The following is a 13974-nucleotide window of genomic DNA, read 5'->3' as shown; positions in this document are numbered from 1 at the left end:
GGAGAAGCATTTCAGCTCATCATTAATAGGCAAAAAAAAAAAAAAAGTAATTGGGAGTTTTTGTCTGGTCCTGTCATAGGTAAGAAAGCATCTCACATAGGAGAGCATCTGTGAGTCTTTACCAAACTCAGATGGGGAAGGTTGTCTCTTTGCAGTAAAGCCTGGAACACAAAAGAATTTTCTTTTAATTGCCATTTTCCAGGATCACTGGATTTTGGTAAACTTTCATCATTGTCATAGATAAAAAATCTTAATATGGATTGAAAAACTGTGCAGATAATTTATTTTGATAGTAATTTATTCCTTAAATGTTTATTGGGAATTCAAGCAATGGGTAGCTGTGGGCTCTTGTCCTTAGAGAGCTACAAGCTATAATTAAAAACTCCCCATGGACCTTACTGCATATCCAGTATAGGGCATTTGATAATTATCCAGGTGATTTGGATGAATGGTGAGATTTTTTTCCTAAATAATCTAGGTTAACAAGCCAAAGTAGGTGCTTAATAAATGTTTGTTGGATAAATGAATGAATTCTACATTAAACATAAAATTATATATTTACGTATTTGATCCAGACTAAATAAGACTTGACCCAAGACTTAATTTTCCCAAAATGTTTCATTGTTACTTATAAAATCTTCTCAGATGTTCTTTATAAAGTGTAAATGTTTTTCAGGGTGCACATACTTTTTTAAGCTTACATATTCTACTTACTCTGTCGTATAGAGGTATTATGATTTATACCTTTTTCACTTAAAAACCAAGGTTTATAGACATAAACTGAAAGAATGAAAGAATACTTCAAGTCCTGGCCCTAAGATCAGGAAGAACCTTTCCTGCCATCTACTTACAAAGGAGCTGTTGTTAGCGAAGAATGAAAGCCTGGGATTTATCATGCATATTTAGACACTTAGTATATGTTTTTTCCTATAACACCCTTAACAATTATGTAGGATCACTGGGTTCTGCTAAAGTTCTGTAACAAAATTATTAAAGATTTAAGATAGCTTCCCAAGCTCACATAACTGTGGGAAAACAAACAAAAAACTAAATAGACCTCACAGTGGTGGCAGAGAGAGCTTTGAGTAAATCGATTTGATCAAAATTTGTTATTGAATAATTGCTCGGTTCCTGGTATAGGGTTATGTGCTGGGAAGTGCAAGGATGAAAAAAAAGTGGTCCCTTGAATATGTAGCATATAAAGGAACCAAGTGATGGTGCCCTAATGGTATTCTGAGTACGAGGTAAGCAACAGAGGAGAGGTTAATTCTACAAAGGAAGAAGGTAGCTGTCAAGAAAGACTGTGGCAGAGACAACTAGACGTTCTTTGAAAAAATTTGAATCCCTACTTTCACAGCATGAAGTAGGTCCTGGGAGAGGAGTCTCCAGCCAGGAACTGCTTTTTCCAGTCCCCTCTGCATCCAGAGGGGACTCACCAATAAGTGTTCTCTGCATCCAGAGGGGACTCACCAATAAGTGTTCTCACCAATAAGAAGGTTGCCCAACAGAAAGTGAGCAGAAGTGATGTGTTCCACTTCTGGGCTTGGTCTCTCCACTCTTCTTGCTTTTACTGACTAGAAGCAGAAACCTCTGAGGCCCCAGTGGATGATGAAGACACTAGATGGAAGGAACATACATCCCTGAATCACAGTGTGGAAAAAAGGTCTCTGCCAATAGGAATATTGTTATGCAGGTAAAAAATAAAATTATTTTAAGCCATTGAAATTTGGGAATGTACTTGCTCTCGCAGTTATTATCACACTAATGACTATAGTAGTTACTCCAAACTGCATTATGAGAAGTTAGTTTACATAGGCCAAATAATTTTAAGTTGCAAGGAACCTTATGTATCTCTCCAAATTTTTATTTTATACAGCAAGATATATGCCTCCAAAGACCCAAGGACACATTGCTAATTAGTGATGAACTTAGGCCTAGAATCCTAGGCTTTCCTACTACAATGTCCTTTTAAGTGTGTGTGTATGTATGTTATGACGTTTTTATATAACACTTGTGTAAATCACCCAATTTAACTTTTTACAATTGACTTTAAGCCCATTTCTCTATATTGAATGACCTGAGAACAACTAGCACTAGTCATGGTTTTTCCTTATAATCACCTGCTCTGTGGATGAAGACAGCTAGTTTTCATTCATATCTTGATTTTAAGCTAAAATGTATAATTCCTTGAATTACTTCACATTTATTTTATCTTAGCTGAATCCTCTTAAAATCCATCCTGTATCTACTGTATCTTTTCTAAAATGAGGAGTTGCTTGGTCAAGAGAATATTAGGCTGGAAATAAAAATTATACTCCAACAGCTGTGGTATACCTATTTATTACATGTGAGTCTGGTAATAGTCTTAAGCAATTTACATTTCCAGTAATGCGGCAGAATGGCATTTCATGATCTACTTCTTGATGGGTGGGGACTATCTATAGATAGTCATATGACTAGTTTTATTCACTGACTTGTGAGTAGAAGCAGCATGTATTACTTCCAGGGCATAGCTAGTATTGTTCCAGAACACTTTTTTTTTTCCCTTTGGCACAGACATAAGCAATGTTCAAGACTGTGGCTGCTCTACCAAACTTTGTCTTTGGATAAAGATATGGATCCCCTCAACCCAACCTACGGTGGACCTGTAGCAGGAACAACAAACAAGCCTTTGTTTTAGGTCTTTCAATCTTGAGGTTATTAAGACAGCATAACCTAACCTATCCTGACTGAAGTGACACAACATTATCAGTGTGACCTTGAAAAATTCATTAAATCTCTTAGATTTCAAGCCTGTAATTTGGAAATTAACTGTTACTTGGAGATTCAGTTAGATAATGATTGTGAAAAATACTAGACTAGGAGTCAGAAAGTCTGAGTTTTGCTATTTACTCTGTCATTAACTGGTATAATTGGGGGGAATTATTCCTTCTCTCATTTATTCACAAAACGTTTATTAAGCACCTACTGTGACAAACTGCTAGAAGACAAGAATTAATAAAACATAGTTCTTGCCCTCATAAGAGCTCACAGGCTGCATGGGACAGACAGATTAAAAATATATAGAAATGTGTTAAGAGGTATAGTAGAGGTAAGTGCAGGTTATTACGAGAAGCCCAGAGGAGACTATTGGCTCGCTCTACAGGGGAGTAAGGGAAAGCATCACAGAGAAGACATTTCAAATTGAACCTTTTTATTTAAAAAGGTGGCATTTTCAGCAGGAGGAATGACATATGAAAATATTTTACATAAAAGGACAATCCCTTTTATTTCTTTAACTCTGACATATCTAGCTTCTCTTTCCTTGTCTTCTTTCTTCTCTTCTCTTTTTATTTTTATTTATTTTTTATTTTCTCTTCTGGACAGGGGCATACAGTGGTACTTCTGGTGTTTGTCAAGGTATCATTATGGTTCACTTCTTAAAAATCCAAGAATCCTTTGGGCATTATCTGGGACTTACAAAAAGAAGGTAAAAAGAAGGTAAATTTTTTTTCTTTATTAAAACATTCAGCTCTATATATGTTGTAGCCAGGGAATATAAAGCAGGCTTTATACATTGCATATAGAAAAAAAAATTTTGCCTTAAAGTGGTTTTATTCTATTATTTCCAATGCCCTTATAAAAGGCTTCTGGGTGTGTAGGTATATAAGTATCTCTGTGTGTATAAATGTATATATATATGTGTGTGTGTGTGTGTGTGTGTGTGTGTGTGTTTCAGCAGTTACTCACCCCAAACCTACAGGAAGATTTAGGAGGTATACTGGTATCTCACACTGCCATGCAGATTGTACAGAAGAATACATATGATGGGCCAACGCATTTCTTGGAGCTTTTCTGATGTACTCCCTACGGCTAAGGCCTCATGGTTTGAAAGCTGGAGCAACTTCAATGACTACAGATGGGCCAGTGTCTCTAGGGCTGGGGTACGGTGGGGTGAATACTTACCCGGGGCACAGTGAAGAATCCAATTCTTTCAGAGGGAGAGAAGAGAAAAATCTTTCAGGTTGGGAAGCAAGGCTAGGAACAAAGGCATCAAGGATTCCTTTTCCTCAGACACTAGGAACCATTATACATAGCTTCTAAACCTGTTATCTCTTTATTTTAACTATTCCAGTTATGGACACTGCAATAAGGTTTGTTACATACACAAGACTTTTTGTAGTGACTGTTATGGAGAATTAAGGGATGGGTGCATAAAGGAAGGAATGGCTGTCCCCATATCATTTTCAGTGCAGTTATTACTGCAGTGGCAACATTACATAGAGGAACACAGCATCCTATAGTATCAGGTGGTACCCAGCCACAGATTGAATGACAAAGTTAGAGCTGAGTGTAGGCGGGAAGCCATATCTCATAAAGTAGCAACAGCCAGTGGGATGACTCAGAATTAGGACAAGGCATTTTCACTTTTCCCCAAATATACTAGACAAATAGGGGCTCACATTCTAACTTCATAATATGAAACTACCTGTCATGTTTGTGTTAAAAGTTAATATTTCTGTGTGGCAATAGCCCAGGATCTGTGGGGGGTGGCAGACCACAAACACGTACATAAAGCAGGAAAGGGAGCTGAAACATGAAGAAGGATTACACCAAGGAAAGCTAATGGGGTTCATGCTCATCCCACATGGTAGTGGTGAGCTACTGAGAATTTCGTGCAAGGGAAATCATAGTAAGATTTGTGTTTTGTAAAGCAATCTCCAGTAAACATACTGAAAGTGGATCAAAATCAGGAATACAAGAGAAGCTAATACAGAAACGAACAAAATTTTGCTACTGTATTTGTAGCATCTGGAGCAGTGTGTGTCTGCAGAAGGTGCACAGAAATATTTGTGGCATGAAAGAGTGAAGGCAATGATGCGGACTTGAACTACCTCAGTGGCTATGAGTTAGTGAGATGCTCAGGATACAAAAATACAAGGCACTTGGATCACTGATTGGATATGGGATGAAAAGAAGAGGAATTTTAAGATGACCTAGATTTCTGGTTTGGATGAATTCTGATGCCTCTAACTAAAAAGAGAAATCATAGGGAAAATAATTTTGTCTAATTAGAGCTTAACTTTACCTAATTGGAGCTTAACTTCCTTATTTTTTAAATAAGGAAGATAAAGTAGGAAGTCTCTAAGTTGTCAGGTAGATCCAACAGTTTATGATTTGATGATTCCAAAACAATTAGTAAAAGAAAGTAAACTGCTATGAAAGAATATATTATGGGTAGAAATATTGGCTTTCAACAATGCAGTATTATAATAGGGGCCCAGTTAGTGCTGAATAAAGAAAAATGACTATTTGTAGGCCCTTGCTTGACCTTTTCTTTTTTAACATTCTAGCATCTTGTCCAGTGTTTGTTTGTTTTCAGAGAGCATTATACAGCTTCTGCTTCTGCTTAACTTATGAGCTACTATGATCTCAGCCCATTTTGTCTTCTTTTGTTTTATCCTGTAATGTCTTTCCTTATAGTCTTTTTTATAAAAAATCATTCAGTGCACACTTGTGTGTTTTGTTTGTTTCTTTTTGAGAGAGAGAGAAGGAGAGAGTTCCTGCACCAGCTGGGGAGGGGCAGAGGGAGAGAGAGAAAGAGAATCCCAAGCAGGCTCCATGCTGTCAGCACAGAGCCTGATGCAGAGCTCTATTTCATGATCATGAGATCATGACGTGAGCTGAAATCAAGAGTCAGACACTTAGCTGTCTGAGCCACCCAAGCACCCCAGTGCACACTTGTGTTTTGATCCTAATTTTCTTTCCATCTGCTTTTGGTTAACTTACAATTCTTTACCTATTCCTAAGATATTAACAATTCTACTTGGCATCATCTGAAAATGCATTGGTTTTATTCTTAAATATGTCTTTGAAAGCATTTATAAAGATAAAATGTTCACTGCTTCTTTTTTTTTTAACTGTTTATTTTTGACCAAGAGAGAAAGTGCAAGCAGGGGAGGTGCAGGGAGAGAGAAACAGAGAATCCCAAGCAGGCTCTGTGCTGACAGTGAAGAGTCTGGTGCAGGGCTCAAACTCATGAATTGTGAAATCATAACCTGAGCTGAAATCGAGTCAGATGCTTAACCGACTGAGCCACCCAGGCACCCCCCTCACTTCTATAGTAACAACAAACATAAAGTAAAATAATCATGGTAAAAAATTTCCATTCACAGTAACAACTAATGTAAAATATATACACTAATAAGAAATTCATGTGATTTTTTACTGAGAGGCATGAAAGAATTCTTGAGTAAATGAAGCAATATGCCATATTTCTAGTAAGTCTGAATGTTGTCAAAATGTCAGCTTGTCTAACCTTATATTGTAGGTTTAATGTAATTAAAATCAAGTTCCAATTAGAATTTAACTTGATGAAATTATCTAAAAATTCTTGTGGAACAGTTCTCAGAAATAAATAAGACAAAAGAAAAATGCGGAACTTACGTTAGAATCATTATTAAGTATGTAACTAGACAAGAATGTAAGGTGTCTTTATTTGGGATCTCTAGGGACAGAGCCTATGATGAGTATTCATGTACGAGTGACTTACTAAGGGAATGTGTCAGGAGAAACCTGTAAGGGGCAGGGTAAACAGGATACAGAAAGGAAAGAAATCATGCATGGATGTAGTTTAGATTATGTATTTTCAGTGGGACAGTATTACCTGACTCTAAGAATCAGATTATCTTGTTTTAAAATGGGTTGACTATGGCAGACAGAATTCTGCGATGGTGTCCAAGATTTCCACCAACTGGCCTAAATTTCCTACTTCATTCTGTCCCCTTGAGTGTGGGTGGGATGTGAGAATCTAATAGGGCAATTACTTTCTTGGTTAGGTCATACTATAGAAGGTTCTGCTTGTTTTGAAGAAGTAAGTATCAATGTTGTGGCAGCTTTACTAGGACCTGATAGTGGCCTCTAGTTACAGAGAGTGGCCCACCACCAACAGCCATGAAGAAAGAGGTCTCAGTCCAAAAACTTCAGGAAACTGAATTCTTCCAACAACCTGGAAGAGGACCGCAAACTACAGATGAGAACACACCCCCAGAGGATTCTTTGCTTATAACCTGGGAAGACCCTAAGGTCTTCCTTACCCATCCAACCATACTCTGACGACCTGACACATGGAAACTGTGAAATAACAAGTTTGTGTTGTTTTAAACCACTAAATTTCTGGTTCATTTTTACAGAGCCAGAGGAAATTAATACATGGGGTAAACTTAGGTATAACATACTCCTTTAAGAAAGGGAACTATTAACTGGGAGTGGCTTGGCCGAGGATACTGATCCTATCTACCTCTGCAATTTCAGATAGTAGAGGCTTTTAATGAATTTGTACCCAGAGAATATCTCACTCTTTAAATCTGTTCCTTGCTAGAGTCTCCTCTATCAGGGCTAAGAGTATGTGGGAGTAGTGAGAGGGAACCATGCTTGGAGGCCAACTAAATTGCAAGAATTATGTTTAGAGGCTTTCTATTGTGTCCTCATATTATCTTCAAATATACATGGAGAGGGAGGTACTGGCTCCCGATGTCTTATACAAGGAAACAGATGCAGAGATACTTAGTAATTTTGGAAAAGACAATGTAGGTTATCAAGAGCCCATCTCCAGGGGCCCTGCTGACTTTTATTGTCTCCTCTCTGCTTGTAATGTCACGTTTACCTTCCCTAAACATCCACCTTTCATTCCTCAGCTGTCACTAGAGCAAATAACAAATATCTGTGGCAGATCAACTGGCAACCCAGTTTATACATAATTATTTTATACTTTTTGAGAATAGAGTGAAAAAATAACACCTTTGTTAATAAATAGGAATAAATTGTATACAATTATACAGTTTAAAATGTCTAAGAAATTTTCTTCAGGGTGGAGATTATACTATCGGTCATCCATTAGTTTGTTCAAAAGTGCTTCTAAGTGTCAAGGTAAAGCCTGATATAGAAGTACTCAGTACAATGCAAAGTGATTTCCCAGCCAACATCTGCTGGGAAAATCCCAGTTGCTTTTGGTATTGTACTCTGCAAGTTGTCTTAGACTGTACTCTGTGAACTTATGTGTTTTCTGAGGGTTAATTTTTTAAAAAATAGATATAATGCCTAAAATCATCAGTAATATTTCAGGGAGGCTCAGAGCCATTGAAGCAATTGGAGTCAAGATGAAAGTTATCAGCCAGAATGAAAAGGACTAAGGGATCACAGACATTGGCTGCATTCTCTCCTTAGAGAAGGCTTCATCCAGAACAATACTCACACTGCTGCCAAGATGAATGAAATTGCTAAATCTGGAATATGACAAAGACTTTGAATGCCATTTAATGAAGAAGGTGGAGAAAAATAGATCTATTGGATATAGACAAATGCTATCTAATGCTTGATTAGGCATTGTCAGTAAGGGTTTTTTTATTTTATGAATGCATAATTTTAGATACCTGCTTTTTTCTATAAATTATTTAGTTACTCTTCATATTGATGTTGTATGAAAAATGGACATGCTGACTTTTTTCTATTTACTATGACATCTATTGTTTCCCTTTATTATGATACATTTTATTATGTGCTGGAATTATCCACCACTTTTCAGGAATTTGTATAAATAATGAAACTCATTTTTTACTCCAAGACTTCTTATAAAGGGACTTGAGGTGTTCCATAAGCCAGATTCACCTAACTTTGTCACTCACCCTCATTATTACCAACCCTAACCATGCCTTTTCCAACTCCATCCAGACCTGCCATCTCTCCCCAATATCAGACTCTTACAGAAGTTTTAGAGAACATAAGAGGATAATAATGAACTTGAGGCCAAAGGATGAAAGACCTACCAAATGAGAAGCAACCTGAAACAATAAGTTCCATGATTAGTGGCAGTATTTAGAACTAAACACATATGTGAATAAAGAGAGACAATATGGCAATAAAAAGTCCTGACTAGGAATTAAATGGCCTCGATTTTAATCCTAATTCTGCGACCTCTTAGCAAGCTAAACTACTATAACAACAACAACAACAACAAAAAAACTATAAAATACAGTGACTTAAACAAGATAGAATTGTTTTCCTTTTTTACTTAATGTGTCAAAGATGAATGTTCAGGAATGACAAGATGGCTTTGTCATTTTTAATATACAGCTTCCCACATTGCTCACATTGCCATTTTCAAGTTAGAAAAAAAGGAGAAGGAAAAAGAACAGGGCAAGATATTTTGTGTTTAAAAGAATCAGAGATTGCCTGGGTGGCTCAGTCTGTTGAATTTCCAACTCTTGATTTCAGTTCAGTTCAATTCATGATCTCAGGGTCGTGGGATTGATCCTCATGCTGGGCTCTCCCACTTCCCTTCTCCCCTGCTCACTCACTCTCTTTCTTTCTCAATATAAAATTTAAAATAATTGGAAGTCAGACACATTATTTACATTTACATCCCACTATCTAAAACCTAGCTATATAGTGTATTTCTCCCATGTTGTGTACCTCCAAGGGGCATCATTTGCAGTGAATTTTATGTGTATGATGCCCCTTGGTATTATGCAGAGTGGTGGCTCTGTAATGGCCATCTACTGTAGGAGAAGTGTAGTAGGCAGAATTTGGCCATCCATGACTTTTGCCTCCTCCAGTGAACATGTTGAATTATATACCAAAAGGGATGTAACTAAGATTACTAATGAGCTAACCTTAAGATAGGTAGATTATCCTACATTATCTGATTGGGCCTACTATAACTCCAGGAGCAGAGATCTTTCTCTGGTGTTAAGAGAAGTCAGAGATTTAGTGTGACGGATTCAATGAGCCATTATTCATTTGAATATGAAAAGCTATATAATTAAGCAAACAGAAACCTCAACTTTAAAAATAGGAAGGAACTGAATTCTGCCAATAATTTTACTGAGATTAGAAGCAGATTCTTTCTCAAAATCTCCAGGTAAGAGCCCAGCCCAGCCACCATCTTGATTTTAGCCTTGTGCAGCCCTGAGTTGATAACTCAGCTGGATCCTCTGGCATTTCTTGTCTACAGAACTGTGCGATATTAAGGGGTGTTATTTTCAGCTGGTAAATTTTGAAAATTTGTTGTGGCAGCAATAGAAAACTAATTCAGGAAGTTTCAAAATATAGTCTCTAGCTATGAAACCAAAATGTACTGCTAAAAGGAAGGAGGAAGGAATGTGTATTGGGAGTAATCAGTGAACTCTTCAACAGCCACTGTTTGCAAGATTGTGTCCTCAGGTTACTTATCTGTGGAGGTTTGACCTAACCAGAGGTCTTGTGGTTCCTTTACTGTGCTATATTATAATTACACTAAGAATATAGTAAAGTCTATCCTTCTATGTCGACTGACCTTGATAGGATATCTGAGCACTCATCTCTCCTTCTGTCTGTCCATCAAGAAGCCTGCTCACCCCAGCTAGCTTGATTCTCCTCCTCTTTTTGTCTCAACACTCTACAAATCCACTCATGTGAAAAGGAAAAAGAAAAGATAAAAGCTAAGCAAAGATAAAAATAAGAACATCAACATCAACTATAACAAGCAATAGGTGATTTTCCTGAGCTGAGTGAGTTGGTTAGATTTTTATGGCTTTAAGGGTGCTACATTTCCAAAGATGAAGGGTAGAATTCAGGGTGATATTCTAAATATAGAGGTGATTCCAGTATGCATAGTCTCCATTGCTGATTGCTAGCTCCAGTGGCAAGGCCACTTGATACAATAGTGGAAGACAGTGGCAAAGCTGGAGTGAGAAGAAAGGAAGGAGAAAGAGAAAAGGCTATTTTCAATGGCATTTAGCCAATTGTTGTCACAAATACAAAAAAAAAAAAAAGCAAAGATATTATGCATGCATACAGAGGAGAAGAGTAGAATTGCAGTTAACAAGAGGAAAAATGGAATTTGGATTCAACTTCGTTCCTTCTTTCCACTCCTCCCTCAAACCTTGACTACCATGTTCATCACTATCAAATGTGTGCATGTGTGCACACACACATACACACACATAAGGAGGTGGAAATAACAGAGTAGAGACAATGATCTATGATGATTCAACTTATGATTTTTTGACTTTACAATGGTGTGAAAGACATATGTATTTGGCAAAACCTAGCCTTTGAATTTTGAATTGTCATCTTTTCCTGGACTCGCGATCTTTGATGCTAGGCACTGGCAGTGAGCCTCATGACCCCCAGTCAGCCACACGACCACAAGGGTAAGCAACAGATACACTTAAGAACATTGTGTACCCATACAACCATTTTTTTTTCATTTTCAATCCAATATTGAATAAATTACAAAAATGTTCAACACTTTAGTATAGCATAGGCTTTATGATAGATAATGTTTCCCATCTGTAGGCTAATGTAAGTGTTCAGAGCACATTTAACATAGGTGAGGCTAAGCTCTGATGGTCAGTAGGTTAGGTGCATTAAATGAATTTTTGACTTAGGATATTTTCAACTTATGATGGTTTTTTCTAATTGTAACCCCGTTTTAAGTCAAGGAAGATCTATATGGTAAATGTCGCATTAGATCTGATCCAGACTAATATTTGACTTCCAGGCACACAAGTCTTTCCTTACTTTCAGACCCAGGTTAAGTGTGCTCTCAAAGGCTGCAAGCTGAGGTATAATGGATTTCCAACATATGGTAACAAATGATTAAGCGATTGTGTCTAAGGTTACGACCTTCCCCACCACTGGCTTTTGATTTAGCTTTTGCTCCATTTAAGATCTTGTAAGATCTTAATTTCCTCCAATAAAGGTTTACTTAAGAAATAAAACTCATTAAACTCTGAGAGGACTCATAAAAATTCAAGTGTACCTTCCCTCTGAAATGCGAACTAAATTTCAAGTAATGCCATAAAGTAAAATTAAGTTTTTTTATTTCAAATATCTTCGTAGTTGACAGATTTTGAGTTTAGTTGGTTTGTTTTTTCTCCTTAAGAATCTGATGAATCAGAAATTTCTTTAAAAAGAATGACCCTTTTAGTTTTAAGCTGAACTTATCATTTAAGAATTGTGAAGTCTCAGGCTTAGGAAAGCTTAACATTTTATTATTTTTACTATCTTTGCTTTACAAAAATCACAAGTTACTTAGTTATAAGGTTGCAGAGCTAGAAAAGATTTTTAAAAAATCACTCTCCATATTTTTTATTAGAGTTCTTATTGTCCGTAAGAGCCGCTGAAGAAGGGGTGTCTGGGTGGCTCAGTTGAGTGTCAGACTTCAGCTCAGGTCATGTTCTCATGGTTCCTGAATTCTAACCCGGCACTGGGGTCTGTACTGACAGCTGACAGGTCTAACCTGCAGCCTGCTTCAGATTCTGTGCCCCTCACTCTCTGCACCCCACCCCCCACTCTCTGTCTCTCTTTCAAATATAAATAAACATAAAAAAAACGGACCACTGAAGAGGCCGACTGTGGGTTGAAAGCTGTGCCTCTAAAAGATGTGGAAGTCCTAACTCCCAGTGACTGTGAATGTGGCCTTACTGGGAAATAAGGTCTTTGCAGATGATCAAGTTAAAATGAGGTCTAGTGTGGGGCTATCCAATATGGCTATGCCCTTATAAAAAAGGGAAATTTGAATCCAGCAATAGGCATAAATACAGGGAAGACACAGGGAAAATGCCATCTATAAACAAAGGAATGCCTGAAGCCATCAGAAGCTTGGAGAAGGGTATGGAACAAATTCACCTTCACAGCCTCGGAAGAAATCAACTTCGCTGATACTTTGATTTTGGCTTTCTAGCCTCCATAACTGTGCAGCAATAAATGTCTACTTTTTTTAAGCCATCCAATTTGTGGCTCTATGGCATCCCTGGGAAACTGCTAGAAAGCCCAAGCCTAATTGTTTTGGGAAGAAACCTATGCTAAATAACAGGAAATCCAACTTACCTCAGTGAATATTTTCCTCTGTTTAATAAAAGTAGTCATAAAAAATGGAAAGAATTAAGATAATCTTAAAACATAAATGTTTAAGATTTAAAAAAAATGCTTAAAGGAAGATGTCAGTTGTCCCTAAATTAATTCAACAGAGTACCATTGATTTTATTTTTCTGGAACTGTGAAATTGATGTTAAAAAGTTTATATGGAAAAGAAGTAATCTAGTAATTATAACCAGGGGAAACCTGATAAAGAAGAGCCATGTAACAAATCACTACGAATTTAAAGGCTTAAAACACCACCAATTTATTATCTCACAGTTTCTATAGGTCAGAAGCCAGCCAAAGACATAACTGGATTCTCCTCTCAGGGCATCATAGGTTGAAATCAAAACTGTCTTGTCATCTGGAGCTTGGAGGTTTCTACCAAGCTCCTTCAGGTTGTTGGTGGGATTCAGTTTCTTGCAGTTAAAGCACTGAGGCCTCCATTTTCTTACTGGCTGTGGGCTGTGGGTTGCTCTCAGCAACTGAAAATTGCCCACATTGCTTGTCATGTTTCTTCCCCCATCCTGAAAACCAACCTTGGAGAATCTTCTCTTACTTTGAATACCTTTCTTCAGAAAGAGCCTGGTCCCTTTTAAGAACTAATTAGATCAGGCCTACCTAGGATAATCTCTTTCTTAAGGCCAACTGTGCCATATAACGTAACCTTATCATGGGAGTGACCTTCCATCATATTTACAGGTACCTCCCACAGTCAAAGGCTGGGGGATTATATAAGAGTGGGGGTCATGGGTGGTCATCTTAGAATTCTGCCTACCACAAAGCACAAAGTTATTAATGGCAGTGGAAGTACAGCCACACGATGAAATACTATGCAGGTACAACAAAAAGTATAGACTTTCTGATATAGGAAGGCACATTATTAAATTAGAAAAAAAATGTTAGAAGAAAAACAGTATAGGGTTGTGCTTATCTTTATGTAAGAATTGGTGGAAATAAAGGTTTATAGTCAGAAGCCCAACCATGAACTTATTGTTTCATCATTGGAACAATGATTAAAGCACTGTTCCTGTTCTAAAGTGCAGAAAGTGTGGTAGGGATCAAAAACCAAATCCCAAACTGAATATAATT

General features: G+C 37.3%; 1 protein-coding gene across 2 annotated transcripts in view; it reads left to right on the top strand.

The window, feature by feature from the left end:
* The window catches only part of LRRIQ3 (leucine rich repeats and IQ motif containing 3), a 360753-nt gene that overhangs the window by 250567 nt on the left and 96212 nt on the right, over positions 1-13974 (top strand). For both annotated transcript variants that reach the window (XR_008294971.1, XR_008294970.1), the window contains exon 11: positions 3367-3480. The gene's annotated coding sequence lies outside the window, so the exon portion shown is untranslated. The remainder of the gene's footprint in view (positions 1-3366; positions 3481-13974) is intronic.

This window comes from Acinonyx jubatus, chromosome C1 (genome assembly GCF_027475565.1).
Source record: "Acinonyx jubatus isolate Ajub_Pintada_27869175 chromosome C1, VMU_Ajub_asm_v1.0, whole genome shotgun sequence".
Classification (NCBI taxonomy): domain Eukaryota; kingdom Metazoa; phylum Chordata; class Mammalia; order Carnivora; family Felidae; genus Acinonyx; species Acinonyx jubatus.
This window is presented reverse-complemented; position numbering and strand designations above follow the sequence as displayed.